We start from the raw sequence: 14265 nt of genomic DNA on the forward strand, positions 1-14265 counted from the left end.
AACCGGTTTCCGGCTCTCCCACACACAGCTGCCTCCCACTTTGTGAAGTTCTGCAGATGTCTCCATCTTTTCTCCGCTTGGGGTGACGTTGCTCTTTCTCTAATTTCCCAAGCCGAATGCACAGCTGATGAATGTCAGCCTTCCTTTTTAATGCATTCTGGAAAGCAAGCACAGCTCCAGAGGGGCCCTAGAGAAGAGGAAACCCATAGGACTGTTTGTCTGGGGCTTTTTATAGTTCTATGGCAGACACTGGACAAAAAACTGAAGCCAAATCTATTAAGACTGGATAATTCTCTGAATGACAGAAAGCCCACCTGTTTCATGCCTGTTCTCCTGGCCCAAGCAGGTAGATGGCATTCAGGCAGTGGCCACATTGTAAGGACCGCTGTTCACCTTTTTTTTTTTTTTTAAGATTTATTTATTTATTATGTATACAGTATTCTGTCTGCAGGTATGCCTGCAGGCCAGAAGAGGGCACCGATCTCACTATGATGGTTGTGAGCCACCATGTGGTTGCTGGGAATTGAACTCAGGACCCTTGGAAGAGCAGCCAGTGCTCTTACCTCTGAGCCATCTTCTAGCCCAGATAACCTCTGCTCATCTTTTGTTTTGTTTTTCAGGACAGGGTTTCTCCGTGTAGTTTTGGTGCCTGTCCCGGATCTCACTCTGTAGCCCAGGCTGGCCTCAAACTCACAGGGATGCACCTGGCTCTGCCTCCCAAGTACTAGGATTAAAGGCGTGAACCACCACCGCTGCCACCTGGCTCCCTGTTCTTTAACTTGCTTTGTAACTCGTGACCTTGTCTGTCTGGTGGACATTAGCTTGGACTGGCATTGCTAACATGCCCACCTCGAAGGTATTGCTGGTTAATCCTCAGCAGAGTTTGCTGGTGTTAATTAAACTAATCTTTGTTCCCATGTTTACATGACCAGCTTGTAGCTTTACCATAGAGCCAACCCCAGCACAGCTACCAAAATGTAGCTACGGTTGTTCTTAGTTACCCCATATCTAGCCCTTGTCTACAGGGTGCTCAGGGGTGGTCTCTTTCCTGAAGTAAGTGGCAGCATCTTAAAAGGCAACCTTACTCACAGTTCAGTTTGTTTGCAATCAGCTGTATTAGAATTGAGGGGTGCCTCTCCACACTCGAGGGAAGGAGCTACAGGAGAGCCAGCAAAACTGGCCCAGAGCCCTATTGTCCCTCGTCTCTGGTCAGCCTAGTTCTCTATCTCTGTTCCCAGCATCACCATTTTAACCCTAACATTCCATCCAATCCTAACCTCTGCCTTTACTGGGATAGCTGCCCTGAGGCTGAAGGACCGAGGCAGTCACAGAATTGGTTTTTCAAAGTCCCATCCTGAAGTCCTGATCCCTGAGCCTCGGAGGGCAGCTGTGTTTGGAAATGGACCCTTCAAAGGGGTGGTGATGGTTAAGACGGGCCATCAGGGTAGGTCTTAATTCAATAAGAAGAGATCAGAATGGATGGAAGGACACAGACAGACACACAAGTGGGGGGGGGCGGTGAGGACACAGGAAAAAGATGTCATCTACACACAGGGAGAGAGGAAATAGCCTGACTAACACCTTTATCTTGGACTCCAGACTCCAGAATTCAGAATAAAGCTCCAGTTACTTAAACTGCCCAATCCACGGCACACATCACAACCTGGAAAAGGAAGATGGTGTGGGTGGGTGCCCACCACAGACTCATCACAGGTGCCAGGGCAGAAGGGGCTCCATGCCCCATAGCCACAGCCTCCCTTGGGAAGAGAATCAGTGCACCTGTCCTGTAGAATGAAGGCAGGGACCATGGCAGAGAGCAGCCAGACTCTAGCTCCTGAATTTGTGGGGGGTCATTCCTGGCTGCCCATCATCCTGCCTCCTGAAGGAGCCACAGCTGCTCAGCAGCCTTCCAGTAAATTCCATTTCTACTCGAGGAAGCAGGGACCATCCCTGCTGTGGGTATCTAGGAGCCCTGGCAGACAGACAAAGCCCGTAATGAGGAGTGGAGGGATGCCAGGCCGGTGATTTGGATGGGCTGAGCTGACAGCAGACAAAACACAACCTGCAGAGATGAAAGAGCTTGTGACTGCCCACATTTCACACGGTACTAAAAGAACAGTACAAAAGGTCTCTTGGGTCAGTTGTCGTAAACTGCCCTGGAAGGCACGGTCTTAGGGGTTAGAGCAAGGTACTAGAAGGAGTGGCCCAGGACTTTCCCCCACCTACCTAAAGGATCTTGTTCTTGCTAAGGCTATGTCCGGGCACCACAGTCCTGACTGAGTCCACCTGCAGGGGTGTAGGTCTGCGGCAAGCGCTTCCACCCTCAGGAAGTGTTAGCAAGTGGCCAGCTCCCAGTAGGCCAGCAGGTGGCGGGGCAGTTTCCTGAGCACTCCCGTCCTCCTCCCTGCTCAGGGCCCTTCCTCCCCAGAAGATTCCCTCCAGAAAGTAAGCAGCCAGGAGCACCACTGACTTTCTCTACCACTAGATGCCTCCGACTAACTTTGGACTCCAGCCCGGCCGTGAGGTATTCAAGCTGGAAGTGAAACTATGCAGGAAAGATTCACAAGGTGTAATTTTGCATTAGCAAAAGCCTGGTGAGCACATTCGGGAATAGGGAGGACTCCAGTGGAGGTTGAGCTGAATGTGCTTGCTGCACTGAGGTCTCTCCACGGAGGTTCTGTGTTCAAAAGGAGAGCTCCAGAAGCTAGCAGGACACTCACTGCTCTACCAATGGATACCTAAAATTGACAGTGGCCACAAGCAGCTGAAAACCCCCAAAAATATTCAGCTAATAAAGAACCTCTGAAGGAGAGAAGCACTTGGCCAAGGCCTGCAGTTAGGGACAGGGCCCAGCCACCGCCCCTCCAGTGGATCAGTTCATGGACCTGGCAGGAAGGATGTAGGAAATAAACAAAACTTACCAGTCTCGGGGGCCTCTTGAAAATCATGAGACACCTCCCCAAGTTTCTAAAACAGAAACCATTGCTGGGGAGAGGAGACTCTCCGACCAGCTGAGCTGGCCGCTGGGCAGTCTGGGAGCTCAAAATATGCAGCTTTCATGAGGGGTCACCCATGCTGGAGTGGGGGTCGGGGTGACACAACTGTGCCTTTGAGTCACTCCTGCTCCTGTAAGTAACCCCAATAAACTCACAGGCTGGCTAAGCTAGACTTGTGTGGAATGGTGTCTATGGTCTGTTATCAGTGCCCTGAGTGAGGTGAATGGGCATTTCTTCATATCTTTCCAGGAAGATCACACAACAAACCTGCCTGTGCTCACTGTTAGCAAGTCTTGCTTGGAGCACGCTGCCATCTGTCAGAGAAACCAAGCATTATGGACAAAAAGGTGCCTATCTTCCTTGGGGAGTTTGGGACAGGCTCCAGGCCATCACTGCTTGGCTTTGTGTTTCTGGTTGCCCACAGCATCCCTGTAAGAATGGAACAGACGAGGGGGAGGTGACAGAGAAGTGACCTAATTCTACTCTCTAGTCCTTTAGCGATGTGCCCTATTCTTGGGGGTGAATAAATATACCCACAATTTCCAGGACCCTCACAAGTACTCTGGTCCTCAGGGTAAGGGTAGACAGGATATGACCCCAACCAGCTTGCACCCCAAGGTCCTGGCAGTCAGCACCATGGCCAGAGGCACATGCCACTGGGGGATATTTGCCTGCCTCTTAACTCGGCACACTATCAGGCAATTGAAAGGCAAAGGTGAGCAGGGAATGATGGTACTACCTTTAATTTAATCCTAGCACTCAGGAGGCAGAGGCAAGTGGATCTCTGTGAGTTCGAGGCCAGCCTAGTCTACATAGTGAGTTCCAAGAAAAGTCGAGGCTATGTAGAGAGATGCTGTCTCAAAAATAAATAAATAAATAAATAAATAAATAAATAATAAAAATGAAAAAAAAATAAAAGAAAGTTAAGGGAGGCAGGCAGATAGACAGGCAGGCACAGGGTGACTGTCTGTCAGATGGTCAGAGCGATTTCAACTCGAGCTCTCTGTTGGGACTGCAATGTTGCTCCTGGCACACGTGGCTAGGCATCTGGAAATGTGTTCTCAGCAGCAGGAAGTAGCAATTGCATCAGCCCCTTATCTTTTACGCCAGAGTTTTCCTGCCAGCTCTGAATCACACTGAAGACCCTCGGCAGTTTCCATGGCCCTGCTCAGCTGATCCACTTGGAGGTTCTGCACACGCTGCAGATGCCCAAGCACCTGCTCTCCCAGGTAGACTGGAAACCCCACACAAGCCTCGGAGCCACCACCTGAGAGGACACTCAGGAATCCTATTTGAAACTTCTCCCGGGTCCAGTCTCCTCCCGCTTCATGCTGTGTCTGGTTGCTATGGACCTGTGCTGGCTGGTCTATGCTACCTTGACACACAAACTAGAGTTATCTGAAAGGAGGGAACCCCAGTTGAGAAAAGACCTCCATTAACATCCTGCTGTAGGGCATTTTCTTAATTAGTGATTGCTGGTGTCAGGGAGGACCCAGCCCACTGTGGGTGGTGCCATCCCTTGGCTGGTGGTCCTGGGTTCTATAAGAAAGCAGGCTGAGTAAGCCATGGGGAAGCAAGCCTGTGAGTAGCTCCCCTCCATGGCCTCTGCATCAGCTCCTTCCTCCAGGATCCTTCCCTGTTTGAGTTCCTGTCCTGACTTCCTTCATTGCGATGAACAGCAATGTGGAAGTATAAGCCAATAACCCTTTCCTCCCCAACTTGCTTTTTGGTCATGGTGTTTCATCACAGCAATAGAAACCTAGCTAAGACGGGACCAAGCCTTCCATAATGTAATCTTTCCTGAAATGCCCTCAAATTCTATGAGGAAGATTCTCTCAAGTGTACTCTGTGGGCAAGAGAGTAAAGTCAGGAAGCACAGCCCTTGTGGAAGGCATAGCCCGGATTGGATGCACAGTCCCCATTGTATAGTCCCCACTGAAGGGCACCTGGACTGGGCATCTCGCTGAACCTGTTCCCTAGCTGTGAGGTTGAACCAAACTGAATGTGGTCTTAAGAGGTCCCAAACATTCAAGTCCTCAGCTTGCATTGACTCAGAGCCCAGTCGAAGCCTAACTCAAGAACAGGCTTTCAGAGCATCACATCAGGGATACCACCTCAGCTCGCACCAGTCAAGTTTTGGGCTCACTCCCACTGTGAGGACCACCCAGTTTCGAATCATTATTTGTGCCCCTAGCTGCTAGATTTAACTTACCCAAGGTTTTCCTTCTAGAAGTAGGTAAATCCTGCTGTAAGGAATAACCATTCTTACAAAACACTTCACTTAAAAGAACATGGCCTGCAGCAGCATGCAGAGCCACCAGGCCAAGAGCTGAGGCTGCTTCCAGACAGGCATGGGCCCTGGCCAAGATAACTTGCTGTCATACAGCCAGCATGGTTTAGTTGGACTCCCAAGACATGGGGAGGAACAGGAAGCTACTAGTGGCCATTGCTGCTCCCAGGAGGAGAGAAGAGGAAGAGCTGGGGTCTGCCTCCTGGCCCACACCCCAAGGCCGTCTCAGAAACAGCCTGGCTCCTTGTTTCTCCTCCTAAAATGTGCTTGAGGGATTTTGAGCCTCGGTGTACAGCAGCCAGTGTCTGAAAGGTAGACCTCTGGGTCCTTAGAGCCCCAGCTGAAGCTGAGGCAGCTGGCAGGGGGCGTGGTGCATGCAGGAACACAGGGGGTGGGGCGGGGGCGGGGCGGGGGGAGTCTCTGCAGCAGCTGGGGCCATCAGGGGTCAAGCCGCTGCATGAGGTACAGATGAACCCCACTGCTATCCTGTTCTGAGCTCTCCGTGAGATGGCCTTCCTGATCTCAGGAGTCATCCTGCTCTGTCCTGGTTCGCAGATTGAGGCCTGAGCAGGTCTTGACTTTTCTCTCCCACTTCTCACAGAGGATCCCAAAGGAGGAACAAGGATAAGCCACCAAGGTGACTCTTTGCCCAGTCCGGCAGGGCCTTCCCTCCCAGAGGTGATCAGAGCTGCCAAGAGTAGGGGGCTTGGTTGGGTAGGAGGTGCTGGGTCCCAATAGGACCCCTTCCCTCCTCTAGTGGGCCTGGGACCCAAAGCATCTTACCTGAGATTACATCATCACATCTGGCAGAGTCCGAGTGAGATGCCCCACAGCTCTGCCTCCTGTCTCCTGCAAGCTGCACACTCTGCCGCGAGGCCCTGTGTGCCCGGAGCCAGCTGCTGCTGTTGTCCCAATCGCCACAGCCCGTAGCCTCCTGCGCATCAGGTACCCTCCCCATAGAGCCCTGTCTCGGCTCAGTGACCTGTCCCCCTCCACAGCCAATCTGCCTTCCTGGGCCGTGGGTCAGGCGACTCCTTTGCAGGCTCCCACTGTCCCTGCTTTGGGGGACAGGTGTGTGGTACAGACTCTGTGGGAGGAAAACGCTGCCTGTAGACCTGAGACAGTAAGAGAAGACAAGGGGATGTGATGCCTCTTGTGAAGCCACACCGCAGAACTCGATCGAGCCTTCCTCTTAAGCAGGAAGCAGCTTCATTATCCGCTTCCTACTTTGCCAATTTGGGGCGTGAAGAGCGTCTTTGTCCTTGCTGTCCGTTTTTAGAATCTTACCACATCAGGGGAGGGAGAAGGCTGCCTGACCAGATGCCATACATGACACAGAGTGTCCCTTGCCTGTATATTTTCCAAGGGGAATGCCAGTAGCCTACACAGTGGTGAGGGACATTAGAGTTGGGCCTGACTGGCCTCTGCGGAGAAGCAGGGACTGAACTCTCTGCTGGGAGAGAAGCAGCTGTGTATCCAGCCTTGGAGAGCCCCGTGGAGGCTGGAAGACAAGGATACAGGGTGAGGCCTCACCATCCTCCGCTGTCCCCTACAGGGCCCAAGGAAAGGGGACTCTCCAGGTTCATTTGTGTGACTGAGGGGACCTAGGGGCCAGAGAAGGGATACAGCATGTTCCTGGGATGTGGGTCAGCTGGGCGGAAGTGTTCCACAAAGGGGCTTCTGAGGCTGCAGTGAGTATCCCTCATGGGCTCATGGAAAAGAAGAGGTGAGCTACCATGGCTGCCTCTAAGTGCAAGTTCTCAAGAAGAAGAAACTGGTGCCTGCCTGACCCAGGAGAACCTATACATCACCTACCCCAGGGCAAGAGGGTCTGGGCTCTGCTTCCAGGAACCCTAGCCAGAACAGGGAGAGGGTTAGCTACAGAGAATGGAGGGAACCCAGCAGGGCAATGAGCCTGAAGGCTGGCACATCTACAGACCATGTCTACCCCAAAGGCCTAGTCTCAACCCAGACAGTAGACGCTCGCCCCAAAAGCTGCCTCTGTCAATTGTTGTAGCTCCAACGTGCCCATCTCCTGGGGTGCTCCTAATTCTCTCAGTAGTACCCTTGGGGACGGCACGGCTCTAGATCTGACACCATGGTGTCCCCAGAGGCCAGGATGGTGCCATACACACCTCCAAAGACAGTAGCTTGCAGCCCTCAATATTGCCCCTGCCTGCTCAGCCTTACCAGTTACCTGATCGCCTCACTAGAGGGAGCATGAGTAGCCAGGAATTCCCTGTCCACAGCCAGCACTGAGGTCTTGAGTCCAAGACTGCTGCTGCTAAAAAAGAACAAAGTGGGCAGGGACCCAGAGTCCAGTAGCGCCCTCAGAGCCCAAGGAGTCAGATAGCAAAGGCAAAACCAGAGACCCCAGACAGAAAAGTCTGCAAGCCAGAAGCCAGGTGACTAGCTGCTTTCAGGGGCACTCAAGTTAGGGAGGAAGCCTCTGCTAGTAGGAAGATGCAATCCAGGAGCAGATTTCCTGGACCCAGGCTCCAAGATAGCTCTGGGCATCTCAGGACCACTAGACTGGGATCTTGGGCTCTTAGGGGACATGTCCTCACTCTGGAGGAGGTATGAACTCCCTTGGGTCTGCTTAAGAGGCCATGCAATGTGTGTGTGGCAGGGGGGTGTGCAGTGAGCCACAAGAATATATTATAGAGATATAGCTGTATATAATAAGCTATACCTTGATCGACCAAGGAGTCCTTCAAGAGGGAAGCCATTTATCAAGGAATATTTCATGTTATCCAGCTTTTAATACATATCAGCTGTCTTCTGCTATGAAATCCTTGTGTGCTCATATACTACTAGGCCAGATGGCAAACAGCATAAACAGCTCAGACCTCCTGCTGATCTACTAGGTAGCACCCCTACAGAGCCAGGGAGACAGGCGGACTATAGATGCATAGCTTTGTTTCTTGTGCAAATGAAGCTCAGGCCATCCCTTGCCTTCAGGGCAGTGCAGAGCTATTGACTGAGAACAATAGGGCTTTTTGCATAACCAGGTGCAATAAAGACTGGAGCAGAATTCCTGGGCAGAGCAGAGTCAAGTGGCCTGAGAGAAAGAACAAGGCAGATCTTTTGTAGCATGCAGCTCAGGCTGAGGAGTGAGGAGCAAAGAAAAGCGGAGTTTTTGTTGTTGTTGTTGTTGTTGTTGTTTTGTAGATTGTAGGTGAATCAGATCAGGAGAGGAGAAGAGGGAGGAAAGATGGAGGATAAAGGAGGATAAAGGGATGAGGATGAGATCAAAACTATAATTGCTTAATTATTACTAGGGCTGTGAGAGGATCGAAAAAGAAGGGACACAGAGGAACTGAGAGTCGGGACAGAACTGAAGCTGTGTAGACAGAATTTTGTCCTAGAGAAATAAAGTTAATGGACAAAAGAGCATGGTGTATATAGATTCCTTTCCCTCCGATAACCCCATATCAAGCATAGCATTTTCCCCAGGACCCTGGGAAGGATTTTCTCAGGGCAGGCCCCTGGGAAAATTCCAATGGGGGTGGGGTGGGGAACTGGGAGGGGATGAGGATCCGTGCATACTAAACACAGTGATCCACCCACACTGGGATCAGAGTTGAGGGGAGCAGGTGTCTGCCATCAAGGCATCAGGTAAACAACCTCATCTCCACCCCAGGACCATCAACCCTGGCTTAGCTGGACCAGACTCAAGCAATCTTTCCTGTAGGGCTGGGAACAGTATGTGCTGGGCCTGGAGGGATGTATATAGCCCTGGGAACACTGTGTACCTCCAGTATTGATGCTTGTCAAAGGCAGCCAGGGTGGCCACACCACCACCACCCTACATTTCCTAAAGTTTGCTGTCACTCTTTGGAAATTCTCACCAGCTCAGACCTGGGTGTATGTGGCCCCGGAAGAGAAAGAACTAGGCTCACAGGGAGAACTGTTTGACACAGCCCTAGGCCCATGGGAGGAGGGTGTAGTAACAAGCCTACTTCTCCCTGCAGAGTCCTGGAAGGCCCTGGCCCTCACCAGGTCAGAGGGGCCCCTGGAGGAAGCAGCTGGCGCCTGGAGGTAAGCACATGGCCTGCAGAGGGTGGACCAGAAGGAAGACCAGAGGAGATGTTGGCCCTGGCTTGGGAAGAGACCATGCCTGTGAGAATTTAGGAACAGGCGCAGGGATAGAAGTGCAGGACAACAGAAGGCTGGGTAAATTCCCAAATGCTGGGAAGGAAGACAGTTCAAGGGGAGGCTAAGAGACACAGCATGCACATGGCTGAGTCATCAGAGAAGTGTCTTCATCAGCCCAGAAGGGATCACCTGTTGGTTATTTGTGGCACTCTTACCCTGCAAGAAAACATCACGAAACACAACAAAATCCACTAACAAGAGTTTTTTTTTTTTTTTTTTTTTTTTTTTTTTTTTTTTTTTTTTTTTTTTTTTGGTTTTTCGAGACAGGGTTTCTCTGTGTAGCTTTGCGCCTTTCCTGGAACTCACTTGGTAGCCCAGGCTGGCCTCGAACTTACAAAGATCCGCCTGCCTCTGCCTCCCGAGTGCTGGGATTAAAGGCGTGCGCCACCACCGCCGGCAAGAGTTTTATTAAGATAAGGGAGAGAGACAGATGTGTACAGGCCTGTGGAAAAGACACGTGAGTAAAGATAGAGCCAGGAATCATGGCGCCGACTTATAAAGGCCGCGCCTGCGCACACAGGTCCATGTGGCTATTCCATGCATGTGCATAGATCACAAGGTTGCGCTGCAACCACGCAAAGCCACGGGGTCCTGGTCACACGAGACATTTTAATGACTAGGCGGAAGTGACTACGTCCGCCGGGCATGCGCAACCATGCCCAACCATGGGGGTGTTGTGAATCCATATGCCAAGCACTTCCCTTTGCCTTTATGAGTCCTGGCCCTTGATGGTCACCTCACCCTAGGAGAAAGATGAGGTTAGACAATCTGAGGAGCTGGCACTCAAATATTCGCTTCAAATGACCCCTGGAGATTGGCCTTTTCTCCCATGCCCTGTGGATGACCCAGGAATCTGAGACTTAGACAAGTTTAGGAGCTGGCCCAAGCCATAAGACGCACAAACTTCCCAGGCCTTGACACTGACTCAGACTCCTGTCCAGCACCCAATGCCTCCCTCCATACCCCAGGTGAGGGACCAGGACTCCCCAGTACCTAGCTCTCTCATCTGTAAACTCCTCTGGAGTTGGGGGATCTGCTGCACCCGGGGAGGGACCCAAAGCCATCAATCTGGCCCCTGAGGAGTCCAAGGCCTCAAAGTACACTGCAGGAGACAGTGTCTGGAGCTAATGGCTTTGCCAGGCAGAGGCCAGGCCAGGTAGACTGTAGCCAGTCCCAGAAGGCTCTCTGCCTCAAAGTCAACACCTATCTAGGTGCAGAGGGCCAGGGACAACACCTACCTTCTGTGGCCTCATCAGGGGCAGGGAGCCATAGGGAGGCTTCAGGGGGAGGGGGTAACTCAGAAGGAGATTGAAGGGGAAGGGGGTGACTAAGGGAACAACAGTCTGTCAAAGGAAGAAGAGGCCGGAGCAGCAGCAGAAGCCTGGACCAGCAAGATCAAGGTTAAGAAGTGAGAGGAGAGAGTGGTCTCAGAGCTGCGGCTGGACAGACCACGCTCCCATCTGAATACTCTGCAGCAGGACTCCACTCGGGTGGAAGGTGCCTGGCCTGTGGCCCTCAGATAGAGTCCTGAGCCCCTGTGGCTGTGCAGCCAGGGTCCCTAAAGGTTTGTGATAGGTGCTTTTCACACACATCAAGATCACATCAAGCGCGACAATGCTGAGGCCTGGAGGCCCAGGAGCCGGGACAGGACCAGGTGGTTCCTGAGGCCAGCACTCACCTTTTGTGGTCCCACTAGGCAATAGGAACAGCTGAGGTGGGCAGGGCACCCAAGGCCAATATAATAACTTCCTCTCCTCTCTGTCCCCGGAGGTCCTTGAGGGAAGCGATGTTCCTGGCCTGGCGCCGCTTGTAGCTGAAGACTGATATGAGGCCCATTGTTTGAGATTAGAGCTGGCAGGGACCACGGGAAGCCCCCAGTAATGCCCTATGTCCCGCTTACTGCAGACCCAGAACCCCGAGTGAGGACAGCGCCAGTGACAAGGACAGCGCCAGTGGACAGAACAGCCTGCGCCAGGATGAAGGCACGCGGGGTCGTCCTCCTGGTCTTGCTGCTAAGTGGACAGTCAGGTGCGGATCACCTCAAGAAGGGGTTGCCCAGTCCAGGAACCCTTCTCCTAGGATGAGGAATAGGCGTGGGGAGGAAGATGGGGGCCCGGGGCTCCTTTCTTTTGCCAGCTGCAGGCTTGGCTGCTTCCTTCGGCACTGCAGGGTTGGGGGTGGGGAGAATTCTGTCTCCTTGTATAAAATAAAAAGGATCGGAAAGGAGGGCGGGTTAGGATCAGGACTTAGTGCCCGACCCGAGTGTGTCCTCTGCATCTGGATATCCGAGGCTCACAGATGTCTCCGCATCACCAGGGTGGGCCCAAGAAGAAGATGGAGATGTGTGACTTGGGGCCAGAGAGCTACGGCTACGATGATGACTATGAAGAGGAGGAAGAGGAGACCAACATGATCCTGGAGGCAGGGACAGAGGTACCCACCCCAGCTGAGGGCCCAGCTTCCTGCTCTGCACAGAGCATCGCTTCAACACTTTACCTCCTGCCCAGGGTAAGGCAGAGCACGCTGCTGGCATTCAAGGCGGGAGCCCAGCACGCCCACACCACACACACACAGGCTCTCCCCTCAGGCTGCAGCCTTCTCCACTCTGAGCTGACACTCCCGGTCTGTCCCTCTCAACCCTCTCTGCCCTGCTTCCCTTCCCTTCCTGCTTCCTTAGCCCTGGACTCCACCTTATCTGACCCCCATGTTCTGTAGCTCCTCTTAGTAGCCCGAGGCACAGGTTCCTGCAGGAGGGCCGATGGGTGGTGAGGGCAGGTACTCGGGGATGGCCCTGGAGGCCAGCTCGCAGCCTGAGCTGCCCTGCTCTGTCCGCAGAGTATCTGCAGTGTTACACCTGCCAGTCAATACACAGCGGAGAGAGCTGCAACCAGATACAGCGCTGCTACCACAAGACTTTCTGCACCACGTTCATCTCTCATGGCAACACTGGTGAGCGTATGGGGGAGGGGGGCACGCACACCCAAAGAGGGGTCAGAGGAGGAGCCCGCCCCGACACCCGTGCCCCGCCTCACCCCTGTTCTCCACACCCCCCCTAGACCAAGGTCTCCTGACGACCTACTCCATGTGGTTGTACCGATACCTGCCAACCCATCACCAAGACGATATCTGGCACCCAGATGACACAGACCTGTTGCCAGTCCGCCCTGTGTAATATTCCACCCTGGCAGAGCCCCCAAGTCCAGGACTCCCCGGCTGGCGGGGCAGGCAGCCCCGTGGAGGGTGGGGTCAAAAATCCTCCAGATGGCATTGCAGGTAGACCCCTAGATGTCGCAGTCAGACATCCTCAAGGTGACAGGGTTGGCCACCCGCCTCAGGTCAAGTCTGCCAATCCTCAGGGTGGTGGGGCTGACTTGCCCAAGGGTGGCAAGAATAACGAGCCCGGGGCAGTAGGTCAGGATGCCCTCCAGGCTGGGCCAAATTTGGTGATACAGCCCTCCTGCTCAGCCTCCTCACTAGTCTATGGGCATCAGGAGCCTGAAGACCTGCCCTCTTCCTAGCAGGATATCCTGGTCTCCCCCTCCCCCACAACCAGCTTCAGAGAATAAACTTGAATTTCTTTTGCAACCCAGTCCGTTGTAGCTCCTCCAGCCATTCTCTGCCCTCGGTTCCACCCCTCAGGCCTCCTTGCCTTCTTCTGTCCTCTGCCCACGGGCAGCAGTGTGGGGACCACCTCAGCTCCGGTCCCGGTGTCAGTTGCCCGTGCTCTAGGGGTGTTCAGCCTACAGGGGCCCTGCCCGCCCGCCCAGCTGCACAGAGCTCATAACAAGCCTGTAAGGCTCGTCCTCTCCCTGAATTTGCCAGCATGAAATTCTTCCCCGGAGCCACCACCTAGATAAACTCAGTCCTTTCATAGGTGTGAGGCACAGGGTGAGCCTCCAGCGACCTGGGGTGGGGTGTAGGGGGAAGGGGATCTTGGAGGGAGACCAGGAAAGTTGTGGGACTGAGAGCAAAGGAGGGAAGCAGGAAGAAGGCCCAGCTGCTGAGTGGGGGATTTCCCAGCTGCAACCTGGCAAGAAATCCATCCTCTTCTGGATTCCAGGCCCTCTCTCCTAGCCCAGGCTCCAGGAGCCCAAGATGGGCAGCAGGTCTGGGAATAAAAAGCCCCATGGGCTCCAGAGGCAGAGAAATGGATAGCACATCCATTCCTGCCTGGCGGGTGGGTACCTTTTCTGGCTGGGGAGAGGCACCTAGCTGTTGGGTAGGTGAGCATCTCCTTGATAGGGAGCCTGGCTGCTTGGCAGGTGGGCAATGCTTGGCTGGGTATGGCCGCTATCAGCTGAGCTCTTGGCTTCCCTGACAGCTCCGAGCTATTCTTTGAGCAGCAGTTGGTGCCAGGGCAGATGTCTGGATGAGAGAGAAGGGTAACCCGGGCCAGTGCTGACTCGTACCTCAGTCTCCTACTTGTGCAGCAAAGAGTGAGCCTTAAGGAACTCTTAGGTCCCTGTAGCTCAATGTTATAAGAACTAGAAGTCTAGAGTCCTTTCCTAAAAGTCAAGTTTGTTCATTGGCATGCAATAAGAAACCTCTACTGGCCGGGCTGTGGCAGCGCACGCCCTTAATCCCAGCACTCAGGAGGCAGAGGCAGGCAGTTCTCAGTGAGTTCAAGGCCAGCCTGGGCTACCAAGTGAGATCCAGGAAAAATGCAAAGCTACACAGAGAAACCTTGTCTTGAAAAACGCAAAAAGAAAAAGAAAGAAAGAAAGAAGAAGAAGGAAGGAAGGAAGGAAGGAAGGAAGGAAGGAAGGAAGGAAGGAAGGAAGAAAGGAAGAAAAAAAGAAAGAAACCTCTACTGCCAGGCAG

General features: G+C 53.2%; 1 long non-coding RNA gene and 1 pseudogene across 2 annotated transcripts; both read left to right on the forward strand.

Moving 5' to 3' along the window:
* The first annotated feature begins 5765 nt into the window (after positions 1-5765).
* Positions 5766-11378, forward strand: LOC114694144. Of its 2 annotated transcripts, XR_003734672.2 has the most exons (4): positions 5766-5923; positions 6097-6231; positions 9261-9327; positions 11350-11378. It is a non-coding gene; the product is annotated as an uncharacterized LOC114694144 (long non-coding RNA). The 2 variants fall into 2 exon arrangements; XR_005090639.1 differs by lacking the exon at positions 6097-6231.
* An 8-nt stretch (positions 11379-11386) lies between these two features.
* Positions 11387-13033, forward strand: LOC114694143 (annotated as a pseudogene).
* The last annotated feature ends 1232 nt before the right edge of the window (positions 13034-14265 follow it).

This window comes from Peromyscus leucopus, unplaced genomic scaffold (genome assembly GCF_004664715.2).
Source record: "Peromyscus leucopus breed LL Stock unplaced genomic scaffold, UCI_PerLeu_2.1 scaffold_255, whole genome shotgun sequence".
NCBI lineage: Eukaryota > Metazoa > Chordata > Mammalia > Rodentia > Cricetidae > Peromyscus > Peromyscus leucopus.